This window comes from Hippichthys cyanospilos, chromosome 13 (genome assembly GCF_059441005.1).
Source record: "Hippichthys cyanospilos isolate Australia breed blue-spotted pipefish chromosome 13, RoL_Hcya_1.0, whole genome shotgun sequence".
In the NCBI taxonomy this organism is placed as follows: Eukaryota; Metazoa; Chordata; class Actinopteri; order Syngnathiformes; family Syngnathidae; genus Hippichthys; species Hippichthys cyanospilos.
Genome location: NC_142381.1, coordinates 12,323,994 through 12,340,889, shown reverse-complemented (window position 1 = coordinate 12,340,889; position 16,896 = coordinate 12,323,994). Strand labels below are relative to the sequence as shown.

General features: G+C 37.7%; 1 protein-coding gene across 2 annotated transcripts in view; it reads left to right on the top strand.

Moving 5' to 3' along the window:
• glra4a (glycine receptor, alpha 4a) overlaps positions 1-16,896 on the top strand; it is a 45,764-nt gene that overhangs the window by 6,840 nt on the left and 22,028 nt on the right. The window lies entirely within an intron of this gene.

Sequence of the window (16,896 nt, the reverse complement as noted above, 5' to 3'; positions counted from 1 at the left end):
TTACATAATTATACATAACACATATACATATATTTTCTTAATTTCTGCACAGACATTTGATTTGTAAAACAAAATCGCAACTCGAAAAACCTGTCAGACAAACCACTATTTTTTTTCCTAAAATCCCTCATCCTTAATACAGATGCATCATGTCTGCCTTTTAGACAGCTCAAACGACAAACAAAAAAACTACGAAACAATGTCACCAAATTATTCGTCAGTTACTGGACTTGTTGTCTAGTAGAGAGCCAACTGCACTGCATTTTTCTTCCTTTGCATGAAGACACAAGTAATCGATCTGTCATGAAATTTGAAAAGATGAACAAAAAAAAAAAAACAGATCATAATCATCCTTAGTTTTGACTGAAAAATTGCACTTGTGAAAAATGTCTAAAGATTCCCAATTGCAGTTGTTAGCAGTCCAAACGTTATCGATTCCGTGTTACGTTGATACAAAAAGGACCGCTGATGCACTTTGTTGTTGTTGTTCCGATCTCTCTCCGGGCAACCGTTAAGTAGAAACTCTCCCTTCAGTCATAACCTCCAAAAGCTGGTAAAATATAACCTCCTTTGCACAGGGGGACAATAAAAATTCTTGATGCAATCCAGCGACGCTCCATTGGTAAGCTGGCCAATCACACTGACGAAACCACTTAGAAGAGAAGTCTCTTAACCTTTACTGGACAGCACGAGAAGCTTTGTTGTGTTTGTCCGGAGTATTTTGCCGACAGCCTTTTTATACACAGCGCAAAGTTGTTTCAAGGATTAAACTCTGAAGATCATCTACTTCCATAAATCCCCTTGTGCTTCGACCTCCAGTTTTCTGGCAGAGTCTTTTGTCCACACATTAGTGAGATGACTGGTTGTCCTTGACAGTTGGGGCACAGTATTAAAGTGTAATTATATAAAAATTGGGGAAAAAAAAAAAGCAGTGGACAAAGAAGCTGTAGTTTTGGGCATAAAATAACGGAGTTGTGAATTGGTTCTCAAGTGTAAACGTATAGTCATTTTTGTAGGAAGAAATTCCCTAGTAGCTGAAGTATATTAGATTTGGGGGTTGAATTACATAACCAAACACATTCCAATTCAAGCAGGAGCCGGAATTAAATCATTGTACTGTAATTGAATCCACCGCACAAGGAGACGGGCAGAAAGCACAAAACTGTATGTCAAACAGGATTGTGGTTTAAAGTCTGCTTGTCTTGCCTTTTTTTCCCCCTTCCCCTGCACGGGCTCAAGGATTTATGCAGCCAGCGGCCTTTTGTTTTCCAGAAAAACTGCAAGACATGCAATGCGTGTCCAGCCCCTCGGGAGGCTCTTGGGAAAGACATCACCCCCGGGGAAAAAAAAAAGTGCTCAAAGCAAATTGAGCTGTTTCAGGACTTGTCACTAGGACTTGGCTCAGTGGAAAGCTCACAGATGTCTCAACTGTGGCTTTTAGATCTATGACAGCCCATGTGATGGTTTTAACTATACAGCAATATGTAAAAAAGGAAATGCATGATAGGGATTTTCTCCTCCATCGGCTGTTTTTCACCACTTTGTATACACGTACTTACATCAGTATCTTCAGCTGATGTTAGAAGAATGTTCAGTTACAGCTTTGTTTTTACCATTAACATTCATTCAGATGGTTGAATTGGATTGATTTGTGGATAATATGAGATATTGGCTGAGGTGTTTTTGTTTCATTCACAATTTAAAATAGCAAACAATAACTTGGGTCGAAATATGCCAAGAACCTGTAAATTAGTCCATACATTTCATCTTCTTTTTGAGCTGTGCTGAAATACGCCTGTTTTTCCCCATATAAATGAACTCATTGGATACAATGGAGTACTATTCTAAAGTAATAACAATTAAAGAGTATTGTGCAAGTGAAAAAAAAAATGAAGAAGTTAGCTGCGAAAAGTGTCTTTTTATTGGAGTTTGGAAGCTGGAAACATAGAGAGAAGTACAGCAAGATAGCTACTTATAGTTACAGACCGTTATAGATAATCGATGGATTTAGTTAGCTAGCTAACCAGTAGGCGAGATCCAGAACAGTCACGATCAAACTACAACAAAACAAAAGCACAAACTTGAAGTGGGGACGGGCGAGGACTAAATCGCCACCACACATTAACAGAAGTCCAGTGGGTGCTGCTTGAAATTGATTACATTTATATACGTCCATCGTTATTCCTGAGGAAAACGTGTCCAGCTTTAACATAACTTTGCCATAATATAGCCATACGACAATTTAGTAATAAGTCGTTTTGCCTTCCAATTGATTTGCTCAAAATATGAAAATACAAGTATGTATTCTTCCTTTCAGGACATTGAAAAGCATTCAAATTGATTGGCTGATACCTACAAAAACCCTGTGAAAATGTCACATACCACTGAAGTGTCTTAATGTACTCCCATAGGTGCTCTTAGTCCCATTTAAAAATCACACTTTTTGTGATTTCTAATCAGATCAAACTAGAACTAGTAGCGCATTGCTTTCCCGTTAGTTATTTTTATTATTAGCATTCCAAGTCCACAGAAGGTGGAAATATATTCTTTTTGATTTGTTTTGACAGTTTTAAAGTCGTTTTACTGACATTAACAGTACGAAAGTGGAGTAACATCTAAAACTTAGTGTGAACACTTCGTTAACATTGACTTCATGTTGCGGGCGATTTACCAGAACAGTGCGAGTTGGACACTAATTGCCTTAAAATAAATTATCCTCAAGACCCAAGAGAAGTTTCAAGTGGACCAGCTGTTCTCATTTTGCAAATTGTGTGGATTAGGTTATGAGGTTTTTTTTTTTTTTTTTGGTTTGGCATAACTGTTCAGCAGTTTGCTGTCGTTGTCTGTTGTCGTTGCTTTTTGGTTAGAAATCATAACCATCACCTGTAAGCCTTTCAGAAATACATTTTACTGCTTCCATTATGTATCTACATGTTTGTGTGATGTTTTGTGTTGCTGCTTACCTTGATTATCTAAAAAGATGTACGCAAGATTTATGTTCCTCTCCCAGTATACCAGAAATAGTTAAAGTGATTCCTTTTTTGAACGGCACTAAATCAATGATCTCTTTGGCCAGGAATTTATTGTTTTCACTCACGTCTGTTGCTATTGTTTGCCTGTCTCTTGTTTATCTTCTGCAATAATAGCATCTGTAACACAATGAGATGAGCTGGTTAGATAATTTGACATTTCTTTTCAACATGGAACAATTCAGCCCTTCAATCCACTTTCATTGAAATGCTGATCATGTTTCTCAATTTACCGGAATACTAATACATAAACCTTGACCAAGGATATTTTGTACATTTGTTTCTTCCACATTAGCTAGATGACAGATACTCGACCGCCTTCTTGTAGGTGAGATTGAAAAAGCCCATGATGATGATGTCACCTCCAGCCGGCATCTTTGCTTCCAACTCCAGGGTCAAGGTTAAAAATTGGTTCTTGTGGAATGCATCAACTGTTGTCTGGGTGACTCCTTAGCTTCTGGGCAGAAAGCATCCATCCATCTATTTTCTATAATGCTTATCCTCTCCATCCAATGGAAAATCATCAGTCAATCATAGGCTGACACATAGACAGGCATTCACAGCCGCAGGCAGATTTATACTGTGCTTACATTTGTAAGGTTAAAAAAAATGATCTCACGAGTCAAAATATAGCTTGAAGAGATGCTTAAAAAAAAAAAAAAATTGGGTCAAAAATGACACACTATGGGTCAAAAATAAGAATTGATCCCTTATTAGAGTCAATTTAGCCAAACGATTTGGGTTGTTTTTTGTTTTTTTGTTTTTTTCAATACAACCCAAAATATGCAGCAACCATGACCACTGGGTCAAATTGTACCAAGTAGCAGATATAACTTTTTTTTTTTTTTTTTTTTTTTTTTTTTTAGCCCAAATTGGGTTCCTTTTTAAGAGTGGGCTCTCATTCATACTTATGGAGAACTTTGAGTGGAACGCATACCCTAATACTTAACCTAACTCAAATGATGTAAAGACAGGTGTTTTGTACAAAGTACCCAACCCCCAAAAATTGGTCATTTTTTGGGTCATTGGTTTGACCCAAGTTTTGTCTTAGTTTCACCTAAAATGTGTGAAAATAATCACTCCTATAACAAACTTAAAATGTTGGACTGTTTTGTACAACATATCCACCTAAAGTTTGTTTTGTGAGTTATACATTTGACCCAATATGTTGGGTTATTGATCCCAACTAAAAAGGGGGAAATGACCAACCCATGAACAATCCTAAAAGCTGTGTTTTCTGCAAGCAACTTCAAAAGTAGTTATTTTTGGGGTTTATTCATTTAACCCAAATGTGGGTTAATTTTTTCACCCCAAAAATTGAGAGAAAAGAATAATCCTTGAAACAAACGACAAACAACAAAACAACCCCAAAAGTTTGATTATTTTGTGGGTTTTACACGTGACCCATCGTTTTGTGTTATATGTGTCACCCAAAATGGGTGAAATTACTTACAACAGAAAAAGTTATATTGTTCAATATATTGGAATTCTTTTGTGCTAGGACAACACTGGAATTTGGGTCCTTTTTTGACCCATTTGTGGGTTATTTTTAACCCAACTGTTGTAGCGTGAACTGTTTTTAGAGTGAACACGGTTGCCGTTAGGGACAGTTCATGTGTAAAATGAATGCATATCACAAATATAAAACAGAACTCTGTTTCCTCACAGCAACAAGATCCTCATTTCAATTCAATTGTGTTGCACTCAGAACAGAGGACTTCTTTCTGTAGTCATTTAAATATTTTCTCACGAAGTAAATGTATAAATCACTGGACAGCTGATCTGCCCTTAGGGTTGAAACCTAACATAACTCTACAGAACCTGAGTGTCTCTTTCTTTGGTTAAAGGCACAGGTGCAATAACTGCAGTTGAACACTCACTTGTTGCTCCTTCGGCTTCTCACATGTTGTATGTGCCGTGGGCAAAACTACAACGCCATCTGTCTAACCTAGCTCCCTCCATAAGCTGCAACCACAAGCAATTAATGGGAGGTCGTGGCTGCGTAAGACCAACCCAAGGATAATGCCATATTAAGGGGGGGAAAAGACCATCCCATAAGTAGCTTAAGGTTAGTATGTGGCTAATCGAAGTACAAGATTGTGGCAGCTGGAAAGCGATTTGTGTGAAAGGGAGAAGAGCACGCATGCTGTCGGAGGATTTGATTCACGCTGAGACTGATGGAAGCGGACATCTCCATCCGCGTCAACGTTGCCGCATGTCGCATTAATCATTACAGTCAAGCAGTCCACTGATTCTAATTACATGTTCACTGTACAATGAATGTAATCTACTTCTCTTCAGCCAGCGGGAGAGATTTCCCAATGGCCTTAAAATGAGAAAATGATGTGGGGGCTGGGAGAAGGGGAATTGATGCAGCGGGGTGGATGCAGAGCAGAACATGTGGAGACCGTCCTCCGCTGTCTTTTTATGTCCGGAGAATTCTCATACAGAAACTCATCTGGAGTGAAAAACGCTTTCCATATTGCTTCATTTTAGCATGCAATCACCATCTATCACCTTCTGACTCGTTGCATTTTTTTTACCGCCACAAGGCAGGTTATGTTGTGGATTTTCTCTGGCTACAATTAACCCGCATGTTTTTATTTATTTATTTTCATATGGCCGGGTAAAAAAAATTCAAGGGCATACAGTACCTGATAATGTCTTTTAAATTTGTGTATTCAACTCTACTAGCAAAAACAACAATCTTTTTTTCTATCGGGTGACTCAAAGATTCAATTATTTGATAATAATTGATAATCAAAGCGATTGGTTGTTCCTGATTATCCAAGAAATGTTTAGAGTACCAAATCGGACTAGAAATAGATTAGAAACTGATTATAATTGTGTTTAAAATAAGGCGTTAACAAACATTCACTTTTATTTTGACAAATGCGGTCAATATTTTAGCATATTTTCTGTTGATACATATAGTTTTTTTTTCCCACGGTCAATTTGAGAGTGTCCTAATTTTAAATAAAGGCATAGTGATTAAATATGGTTTTTAATGCGATTATTAATCTATAACAATCAACAGATGAATCTATTATTAAAATAATTGTTTGATGCAGCCCAAATCATCTTATTTTCTTTAGCTGCTCTAGATTTTATTACGTGTCCTTTCTTTTTTTGTGCAAATATTGTACTAAACTGAAATGTTAAAGATATTTGAGCTCTCGAGTGCACTTGCATTATGTGCAAAGTGATGAGAGTGACATTATGCTCTAAACGGCATCTTGTCATCGAACTTTTGCGCATACAAGATTCATATCAGCAGAAAGCTCTGATAAGTATACAAGCAGATCTCAGCAATGCTCAGTTCTTTCACTAACTTGCTGAATGTGGAGTTAAAAACAGATAAGAGGTAAGCTTGGGTGAAATGATAGATGTGCTGGGTTTTGGGGCGTGGCCAGAGTACAAAAAAAAACAAAACTGTTGATTACTTTTAAGCTGCCCGTACAGAGAAAAACATGAGAAAACAAACTGAAAGGTTTTGGTGATTAGGAGCAGTGGGCCGTTTGAGAATAAAGCGACTGTTTATCTCTGGCGCTTCAGCTTGTCACCGTCCTTCGCTGTGTCTTTCCCGTTTTTAGAAATCTTACAATCTCTTTGTGGCTCAGACTGACAGGAAGCAGTCCGCACTGATATCAGATGTTGGGCTGTGGCAAAATGTGGTCTGAATACAGATAGGCTTGTTGAGACATCTGGAGGATCACTTTGTCTGAGGAGGCCCTATGCAAGATTCATTGCCTGTTGGCCTGTCTACAAGTGTATCTCAAACATTGCTTACGGGCGAATGCTAACCATCCAGGAACAAACATTTCGTATCCTATTTTTAGTTTCTAATGGATGTTTGATGGCATGTTGTTCAAAGGGCTGGTTTCAAATGTCACAATGCCCATAACGGACTGTGTTTTCATGGAAAGCAATAACCCCATGATTGACCTTATTCTATCTCCGACCATACGTCCATTATGGAATTAGAGTGCATTTATTTACTGACTACTCCATCCATAATATATTCTAAAGGTTACAGAACCTGGTTGAGTATGGAGTCACATATAGATGATGTCCTTACATTTGGAGCACTCAGTCTTGAACCAAGGTGAACCAACCAGTCAATCGCGATTCTTAAAGATACATTTGGGTTTCTGTATCAAATCCACTGTCTGAGCAATTTTTATTAGATTTGCAATTATTAGATTTGCAGGATGTTTTTAATCAACCCGATCGAATCCAGCTATGTGTTTTTCCTGCAATTTAACGTCCTCCTTCAGAAGAAAAATTAAACAACGTTTGCCAATGATCAGAATAGTCATCTGATAAGTTAACTTGACTGTGCGCACCAAAACACACTATTTTTCTTACAGTCATGATCGGCAACAACATTAAGTTTTACCAACCAGCAAGAGCTAATGCTAGCCTCAGCATCAATGAAATAAGAACCTGCAGATAATGTAAGACAACAATTTCGGACATTTACGGCACTTGGATCCCGATTCGTGAACTTGGCCTTGACTTGAACTTGGACCCTTGCGAATCGAACTTGCCTTGGGCTCGATAAAAGGTGACTTGACTACAGCCGCGGCCTAAACCCCATCACTATCCCTGAATGTCTTCCCAGAAGAATGGAAGCTTTCTTATTGACGTAATAGGAACTAACAACATTTGTCAAGATAGGTTAATCAACTCAATTCCCTGGTTATTTATCTCGATTCAAACCCGAAATTATTTGCCTCATCTTTTGATACGCTCTATCAGCGCGCTTTCAGGGATGATCTCCAAAAGAAAGATTTGCAAATGGAACGGCTCATTCCCTCGTGAGCTTTTCGCGTAGCAATTAGCAGTCGGAGAGTCAAGAACTCGTCATGTTCGGATCGGTTCTGAGCATGCAGCGCTCGGTGGCCTGGCGGGTAAAAGCTTTAAATCACCAAGAGATGGATATCGCCTTTCGCAGAAATGCATCTCCGTAGTTACCAGGCTGAAAAAAGGCGCCGAAGATCAGTTAGGGCGGCGATAGGAAAGCCTGAGGTGGCAGTTGGCATTCAGAGTAAGAAACAAGCCACCGAGGCCATAAATCTGTCATCGGGCTTGGCTTTCATTGCGCGCTTTTGGTTACCGAGCCCGGAAACATTACTTGCGCCGGGCAGATGTCAAGCTCCCACAAGACTGACACGTATCCCTCACGCATGTATTAGTATGCCTGGCACGGACTTGCAATTTACTCAGGGTTAGCTCAGATTGATCGAAATCATTAAACGCCGGGCTTTGCATAGAGACGGCTTAATAAACTTTGACAAGAGATACTTTCGTCATTTTCTATTGGCTCCAACGGCAGCTAATTAGGTTCTGCAACAAAACAAAAAGATCAGAATTGATAAAGAGAACAATAGAAATGATTCACAGATGAAGGACTAACAGCAAGCCCAGTAAACACTGTTTTATCCATAGAGAATACCCGCCTGTGCCAGAGCTGAAAGTACTTAATCCTCCCACTTATTTTTTTCCTCGATTGTATTCTTTCAACTCAAATCGCTATCATTTTCCTTCACCTGTCATTTTCCTTGACTGGTTCCAGACATCTAAATCACTGCCAGCAGCTCCCATTTGTCCTGAAGTCATGGCTCACTCTTTTCTGAGATTGTCTTTCCACTTGATGAACAAAAGCAATGTACTTCAAGCAAACAAAATTTGAACACGTATTGTATGACTGTCTCTGATCACTCACAGATACTGGTTATAAAATTTTGAGAGGAAAATATTTCAATTTCAGGGTTAGGGTTAGCCCTGAGCCCAATAGGGCTTGTATCAGCCATACTGTCATGTCTAATAAAGAAAAAAAAATCTTTAAAAACAAAGCTGTTTGTCTGATGAATTTACTGTTTAAAAACAACCAGACACTTTTTACAGGGATATGCAGGGAGATATGCATTATTTGCAAGGAGTCCTTCCAAGTTCAGCCTACTACATAAATGCAAAGCACCCAGCTTTGACTGCAGCTACAGCTAAGGATCGCAACAAAGAAGCTAATGTAGTGAGGCATAGCAAAGCTCTTTGCCAAATGAAACTCTAAAACACCCTACGTTTGAGCAAGGCTGTGACAAACAGGATATTTTGTTTTAACTCATTCAATGCCAGGGACGTATTTTCACGTTGAATCCAGACATTAAATCCCAGATATTTAAGTATTGATTTAATACTTATGTATTTGGAAATGAATGTCCTTATCTTAAATGTAATGTCCTAATGATTGATTTAATACTTAAGTATCTGGGATTTAAGGTCCTGACCCTTAGAAAACATGAAATTACGCCCGTGGCATTGAATGAGTTGATGTTATTTTTCTAATCATTTCTTGATTGTAAAAAGAAAACATTTTATCGATTGAAAAAAGAAAACAGCACCATTTTTGTTAGCCGAAAAAAAAAGTTGCAGCCAGCACTTGGGACTAGTTTTAAAAACAGCATAAGGTTATTACTCCATCTGTTAAAGTCTGTTTATTTTGAAATATATTGAGCTACATATTAAAATGTCTTTATTTTGAAAAGATATATCTTAGAACGAAATGTCATTTACGGTACTGACAAGATCTTTCAAGTGTATGTAAAATCTCAACAACAAAGTCAATGCCTCATAACCTCTTGCAACGGAGCGGTACCCCATCAAATCGTAAACCCAGTCGGTCAGAATAAATCAGTTTGTTTCTCTTTCTAATTGACCCCTCCTTGAATCATATCGCATCACTGGAAATGTATTCATCTTCTTAATTATTATTCCACAAACACAATATTAGTTAGAATACCAGGTCAAATAAGACATACTCCTGACTGGAAAATGAGTGAGTGGACTTCGGATTTGTGAACAGGGTTCCCTAGTTGTCACGGATAACGGACGTCAAAAGAAGCAGTCGGTGTCAGTGGCGATTGTCCGAAGACAAATGAGTGAGACTAAATTGCATCGTATTTCAAATCCCTTTCCCCCATCGAGCCTATTGATCGCGGAGGAGGCAGCAGAAGCTAATAGGTCATTACATACGGCGGCAGCGTGAAGAGAGGGGCTGCACGAATCATTGAAGCCAAAATAATGAAACATTACGGCGTAGCCATAAAACATGCTGCACTAGGATGTGTAAATAAAGCCCGCGAGTCAATTCTTGTGCAGTGGCGGAAAGTTGACCCTCCCTATGATGTGGAAGTCAAGGCCAATTTGGCGAGCAGCAAACTGGAGCAATGTGTTCCAACATGGAGGAAGTCCAATTTTCTGTGTCTCCATTACGCTAATAGCACTAAAAGTTAGCGCGCAAACACTTGGCTGTCTAATGGTTCAGAACGCTTCCTAGTACGCAGCCTCCGCCGCGCACGCTCGACGATGTGCTTGCCTGATCGGCAGCCTCGTTAATGAAAAGGCAATTAAGAGAATATGTTCCCTTTATGGGCTGACGGCCGTCCCGTCTGATTAGATGGCAACTTTGATCGTTCACTGCCAAATATGAGGCTCCTTATCGAAGGCTTCGTGTCGACATTGCCATGGATTTTGTGTTTCTACAAGTACTGGCCTACATTCACAACTTTTTCTTTTTTTTTTTTTTTTTTTACATGAAATGGTATTCATGTATTCTTAATAGCCTATAGTTTTTGTTTCATTGTGTATTTCCTGCATGCACCGCTTCCAGTATGTGTCAATGAATATGAGACGATTTATTTATTTATTTATTTTGTCCATTTAGATTTCAGCATTCATGAGCTACCATCTATTCTGCCCAGGACCCTCAGAATAATCAAAGCTGGCCGGTGTAAATTCATCTATCAGCAATTGGGCTATTTCTGTTAAACATGGAGTGTACCAACAGTGTACGCATACAGTTTAAGTACCCCATTAATCTCTCGAGTCTGATCTTAAAAAGGTACAAGTCATATGACAGTGATTTTTTTTTCTTTTTTGATTTGAAAATGTAAAGGCTTGCAGAAGTAGAGAAATAAATTGTTGCGTATTGATATTTATCAGTCTTTTCCTAAATCATTGACTTTGGTAAGAAATCAGTGTCTTCAAAAAGATTGATATCAATAATTATAATAAACTATTACAATACTACAATTTGAGCATATTTGTTAGTTAGAAAATACATGGTAAGATGGCCATAAAATAAAATCTAAATCCCAAAAAATAAATTTAGTTAATTTAATAACAGTTAATAGTTAATTTAAACAATAATAATAATAATAATAATAATAATAATAAAAATAAAATCTCCCCACTCATTCTGGATGATTAAAATTTTAATCAAAGTGAAAAAATGTTTAATGAAGGTTATTCTTTCCTAAAAATCCTGTGCAACGTGTTCAAGCAAAAATAATGCATAAGGATTTTAAATATTTTAAGAGAAACTAAAAAAAATAAAAAGCTATTAACAGTCCCCACATAACTTGCTTAAATGTCCCTCAGTTAGGTAGTTAATACTTAGTCAAACTCCATCCAGCATTCAGCCCCTTCCAAAACCTCAATTTGACAATTTTGCTCATTTTCAAATTTTTAGCCACTTTAATTTGATGACATTTGCCTTTTTTTTTCCCCTCTAACTGGTTGGTAAGAACAAAACGTGTTACAGCCGACTTCTGTTGGTTAATAACAAACGAACAGGAACAAACAAAAAGTGGTCACATTAATACCTTTAATCTTCTCTGGTGTATAATATTTTTAGTAGGTTCGTGTGATGTTTTATTTTTGTGTGGTAGTTATGGTTTTGATATCTGCCCTATAATAGCATAGGCATTAAGGAGAGTATTAAGTGAAGTAAGTCTACACTGAATGCCAAGGTACCAAATGCATGGCACCGGTAATGTGAACAGACCACAACAAATAGAGCTGTCCCTCATCAGGACTTTTTGTGAAAAGTGAGCAAGATAAAGCTTGACACATGCTGCTTTGTCCCCATTCCAGACTATTTAAGTCCTCGGTCGAGCTTCAATTTCTGTTTCGCAAAGTGTGCTGACGTGTCATGTGACCATAAAACCCTGCATTAAAAAAAAAAAAAAAAAGTATGAGCGAATCAGAAAGTTGCACGTTTGTACCATCAACACGATGAATGCACACTGCAACGCTCAGTTTGTTTTGTTGTCCTTAGAGGGAGAACAAAGTTATTAGCCATGCACCAACTGATACATTTAGCCCTCGTAGTTTCACAAAGTCGACCTTGTCTTATGAATCGTGATTCAAGACACAAATGGCTTTGTTTTGGGATGAAGTCCATCTTCCATCTGTGGCCTCTGTTGTCCCATCGATATGTTTGAACTGAAAACTGAGGACTTTATGACCGCAGCCATTTGTTTGTGCAGCTTTGTGACCGCCCGTCATGAGAAAAATTGCACTTGAAACCAAAAGGGATAATGCTTTATAGCTTTGTTTTGGCACAAGCCGAGAGACCGTCCGTAATCAATGTCTTCCTGCAACTACACGTGGCTAACCATCAATCCTTTTCGGTGTACCTTTGTGTTGACTACTGATTGTTTCTAGGAGGGAGTGTGAGAGAGAGTGATGGGAAAAAAAGATATTTGCAGTACTTGGGAAAAAATTTCATATAGCGATCGCGACTTTAATAGGGTATTTGTTTCCTCTTACACCTCACATTTGAAAATAGATATCGGCACTATCGGCTCTTTGACTTCAAGCTTGTCACTTCAGCAAAGTAATATGATATACTTGTTTTGAGACGTCCTAAAAATGTCCAGCTAGTGTTAGCAGTATGGAGGGTTATTTTCTGATCAATTTGAGTACTCGGTAAACTAATAAAAGAATCTACCAAGCAGCCAAACAGCTTGAGAGTCAGGCTGAAACAAGTCTTTCGGGAATTAAAAAAAAAAAATAAATAAATAAATATTTGTTCTTTCCCCCTGATATATGTTCATACACAGGTTCTGAAAAAAACACTTTACCAAATAATATACAATGTACAAATGACTTATTACGCTGATAATCAGTCAATGACACAAGGCACCTGTTGCAAGTGTTTACCATTTATGTGAGCCGATTTATAACTGTGTCAAGCATAAATTAGCCGCTCGCTGGCAGTGCTCTAGTGCTCCATATAGGCTGGCATGATAGATGTAAATGACTCTGCACTCGTTGCTTTGCGTTCCTAGTGATCACCTTTTAACTAACAATGCTGGCTCAAATGTACCGGAAAATTTGTTTCAGACCAAATTATGGAAATAGATTTGGTGGATCAAGAGAATACCCAGTTTAAATTTAAGAAAAAAAGAGGAATAAAATTCAAATAATCAACTGCTTCAGCCCTATTAGACATGTTGGTTTCTACTTTTTAATTTAAGGTTATTTCAGTCGGCCGTATTTTGCTTGTCTGCTTGCTCTGTTAAAATATACCTTGTACCTTTTTCTCAGGTTGTTTTTCAGGAGTGGTGGATTGTGGCAAATCAAATTTGAGGCATAAAATGGGGCCAGGTCGAGTTGATTTTGTATTTTTTACAGATCATGTTGGGTCATACAGACTTTTTCTAAGAAAAGTATTTTTTTTAACACCCCTTTACCTGTGCAGTCATTGCTTTAAGGTAACGGTTTCAAAATGTAAAAAAAAAACAAAAAGCTGAGTAACTTTAAGGGCGCAAAAAAAGTCGGTAAACAAAATGCAAACTTTGTTTCAAATGACGATAATGCAGTATTGGAACAAGTGACATCTACTAGCTATATAAAACAAATAATAAAGAAAATACAGAAAAAGCAAGATTCAGTGATTATCTGGCCTGACAACAGTTAAACTCTGAAGTTTTGTTCGGCATTCAAGGCATTAGAATAATTTTTGAAAACAATAATGTATTGCTTGAGTTCCCATTTGCACGGCTGCAGGAACATACAGCTTTGAGGTCATTTATTTTCTATGGGTCCTCTAAGATTGGAAAACTGCCCCAAAATTGCCCTATCGAGTTAACAAAGATTAGCCAGTCCCCACAGAATTGCTGATCTATCGGTCGTCTAATTGGGCAGCAAATTACGAGCAAATTGTCCTCATTCAGACTGTGATGTACTGCCAAAGAGTGTATGTATTACGATATGATAATCACGCACACTCTATATAACAAAAGAAGAATATGGTCTGTAACTCACTGATTTTTCTCTCTGGTTTATTATCTATAGTTGCCACAATTTATACAGTTCCCAGATGGATCTGATCAACTGGAAAGATGAACCTCACCAGGGGGAGACCTGATTGACACCAGTGTTCAATTAAAAGTGACTACAGTGTTATAGCGTAAAACCAACAAATCGGCATTCATTAAATCCCAAAGCCACTTTGGAAATGACTGTCGATGCTTCCTGGTGTGTGTGAGGAGCTGCTCAGAAAGCTTGCACACAAGCCTGAGTAACAATGAAAGAAAGTTTCAGCCTAATTGGTCCAGAGAGTGGAAGCATTATTTTATTTTATTTTTTTTTTGCAAGGGTGACTGCCCACCTCCCCCTAGAGCCTTATTGTGTGTTATTAGCTGATGGCTCTCCAAATTCCACCCAAAACAAACTCTCTTCAGAGTGTCCCGGAGCTGCTATCAGCATGAGTCAAAAGGCAAAGGTTACACAAAAAAGTATTTTTTATTACCGTAATGTATTTTTTTTACTTATTTATTTACTGTATTTCACAAGGAAGTACAGCATTTCCCATATCTCAGTTTACTGATTCCTTTTTAAAATATATGTTGTTGTTGGTGTTATCAAAAAAGCACATTACACAATTAACTATTTCTGCTGTAGATTCAAGATTGACTTATGAGAAGCAGCTAGTTGCTTTAGTGAATTAGGGGGGGAAAGGGATAATAGTACTGTACAAGCTGCAAATCTAATTTGATGAATTTTAGTGTTCTTACAAGAAGATTTTTTGTGGTTTTATGCAACGAATCAAGAATATATGCTTTTAAAAATTGTTACATTATTTGTCTATCTGTGTTGCTGCACCCTTTGTGTTCAAATAGTATGAGTATAAGTACACCTCAGGGGATGTGAAGACACTTCTTGGGGTACTTGAGATTTTAACAGTGTCTCTGCAGTCATGAGCAAATCCAATTTAAAGGAACAGTTCATAGTTTCAAATTAAGAGCAAATTAATTTCAACATGGGAAAAAAATTGCCTCATTAAAGCATGCAGGTTTGATGCTAACATCTGTGAAACATCATAGACGGGCTTGCAAAAGTGAGCATACTTCTAAACCTTCAAACAACTGCGACTTTAACACATACAGCACAGCAACACATCCAAATAGAGCATACACATTATCTGCCTCTTCCTCTTGCTCTTTAATTACACTGCATCTATTCCAGTAGCCCTCAGTGCTGCCTAGAATGTGGCAGCATATTTTACAATACTGAAGTCGCGCCGTGCTAAATTCGCTGGTGTACTGTAAAGCCTCTTTTAAAATGATCACTTAAAAATAAAGCCAGTGTGAATAATAAACTAAATTTGACAAAGGGGAAGAAGACTCTAGTGGAAGAAGAATAGTAGAAGTTAGGCTAACTGTTAGCTTATCTGGTAACTTGGAAACATCTCCTTCTTTTAGGTCACACGGTCCAAATCCGTGACATAAGGATTTGCACCCGAGATATCTGATAATCGAGCCTTTGCTGACTGCGATCGCAAGGGAGTGAAAATGTGACCAGAATGTCACTTATGTGTGAACCCTGCTGAAGTGGACAAAACATAGATTGAGCGAAAGTGTACCCAAGAGGAGACTAGAGCCACTATCATTTTACATTACGGTACACTCATGTAAACGGTCTGCATGCATCCTCCAGCTAAGAAATCAAATTTAGTGCCAAAGCCTTAGCGCTTGCTACTTTGCTGCTTCTTTACGACTTTCGCCTTCCCCTCCTTCCCCCTTTCTCTTTGCTGTTGATTACTCCCGCCCTGACCCTCGCCTTACCCGCCTTCCTCTCTCTGTTCCGTGACATTCGCAGAGCTGCGATTGAGCGGTCGATCTGTCAAAAAACAAACAAAAAAAAACAAGCGTGGGCCAGGCAGGAGAGGACTTAATTTTGTGTTGTTTTTTTGTTATTTGAATAGCAACTACAAGTACTACCTAATATTGTTTGTTGTTTACTCTGTGACATCGGTTAACTTTCAAGTTGCGCTCATTGCTAAGCATTTAAGTCATAAAAAATAAAACCTTGATTTTTCACTAATTGTTCTGGATGATTACAATTCAAGTCAAGTTTACCTGAAGTCGTAAATCCAACACAAATGTTTTCAAAGGTTTGATTTATTAACATTTTAGACAACAATAATGAATGCAGATTTGAGATCAATTTTAGCGAGCTTAGTAGCTTGTGCTTAACTTGGTTAAAGTTCACAATTTGCTCAATTGATCCGAAAGACGTATTTTTACTTATCTTTCATGAGTCTAGGCATGTAACTGTAGCTATTTCTTAAATTGTTATTATTGTTATTATTATTATTGATTGATTGTTAGGGCTGGGTGTTATATCAATTTGTCATTTTAAATATTGAAAATTTGAAAATTAGTTGAGTCCTGAAATTGAGATTTTGCAGAAGTGGCAGAATGCTGGATGTGTGGTTTACCAGACATGTTTACGATTCAAGTACTGACAACTCCATTGCTTCATTTAACAAGATAGCCCAATTATTTACCCATTGGTAATAGTATAAAAATAATGGTTGGTGTATAATAAACTTGTCTACAAATAATTGACTCGTACTAATTGTCGACACTTCAGTAGACTAACATTTGAAAATGTTTGAAAATATTTATAAGTCCCCCATATTGAATGTCTGGACTCATAAAATTGTGTCTAAATAATCATTATCATAATACTGATGTACAGTAACACTATGCGGTCAAGCAATAGTGACAAG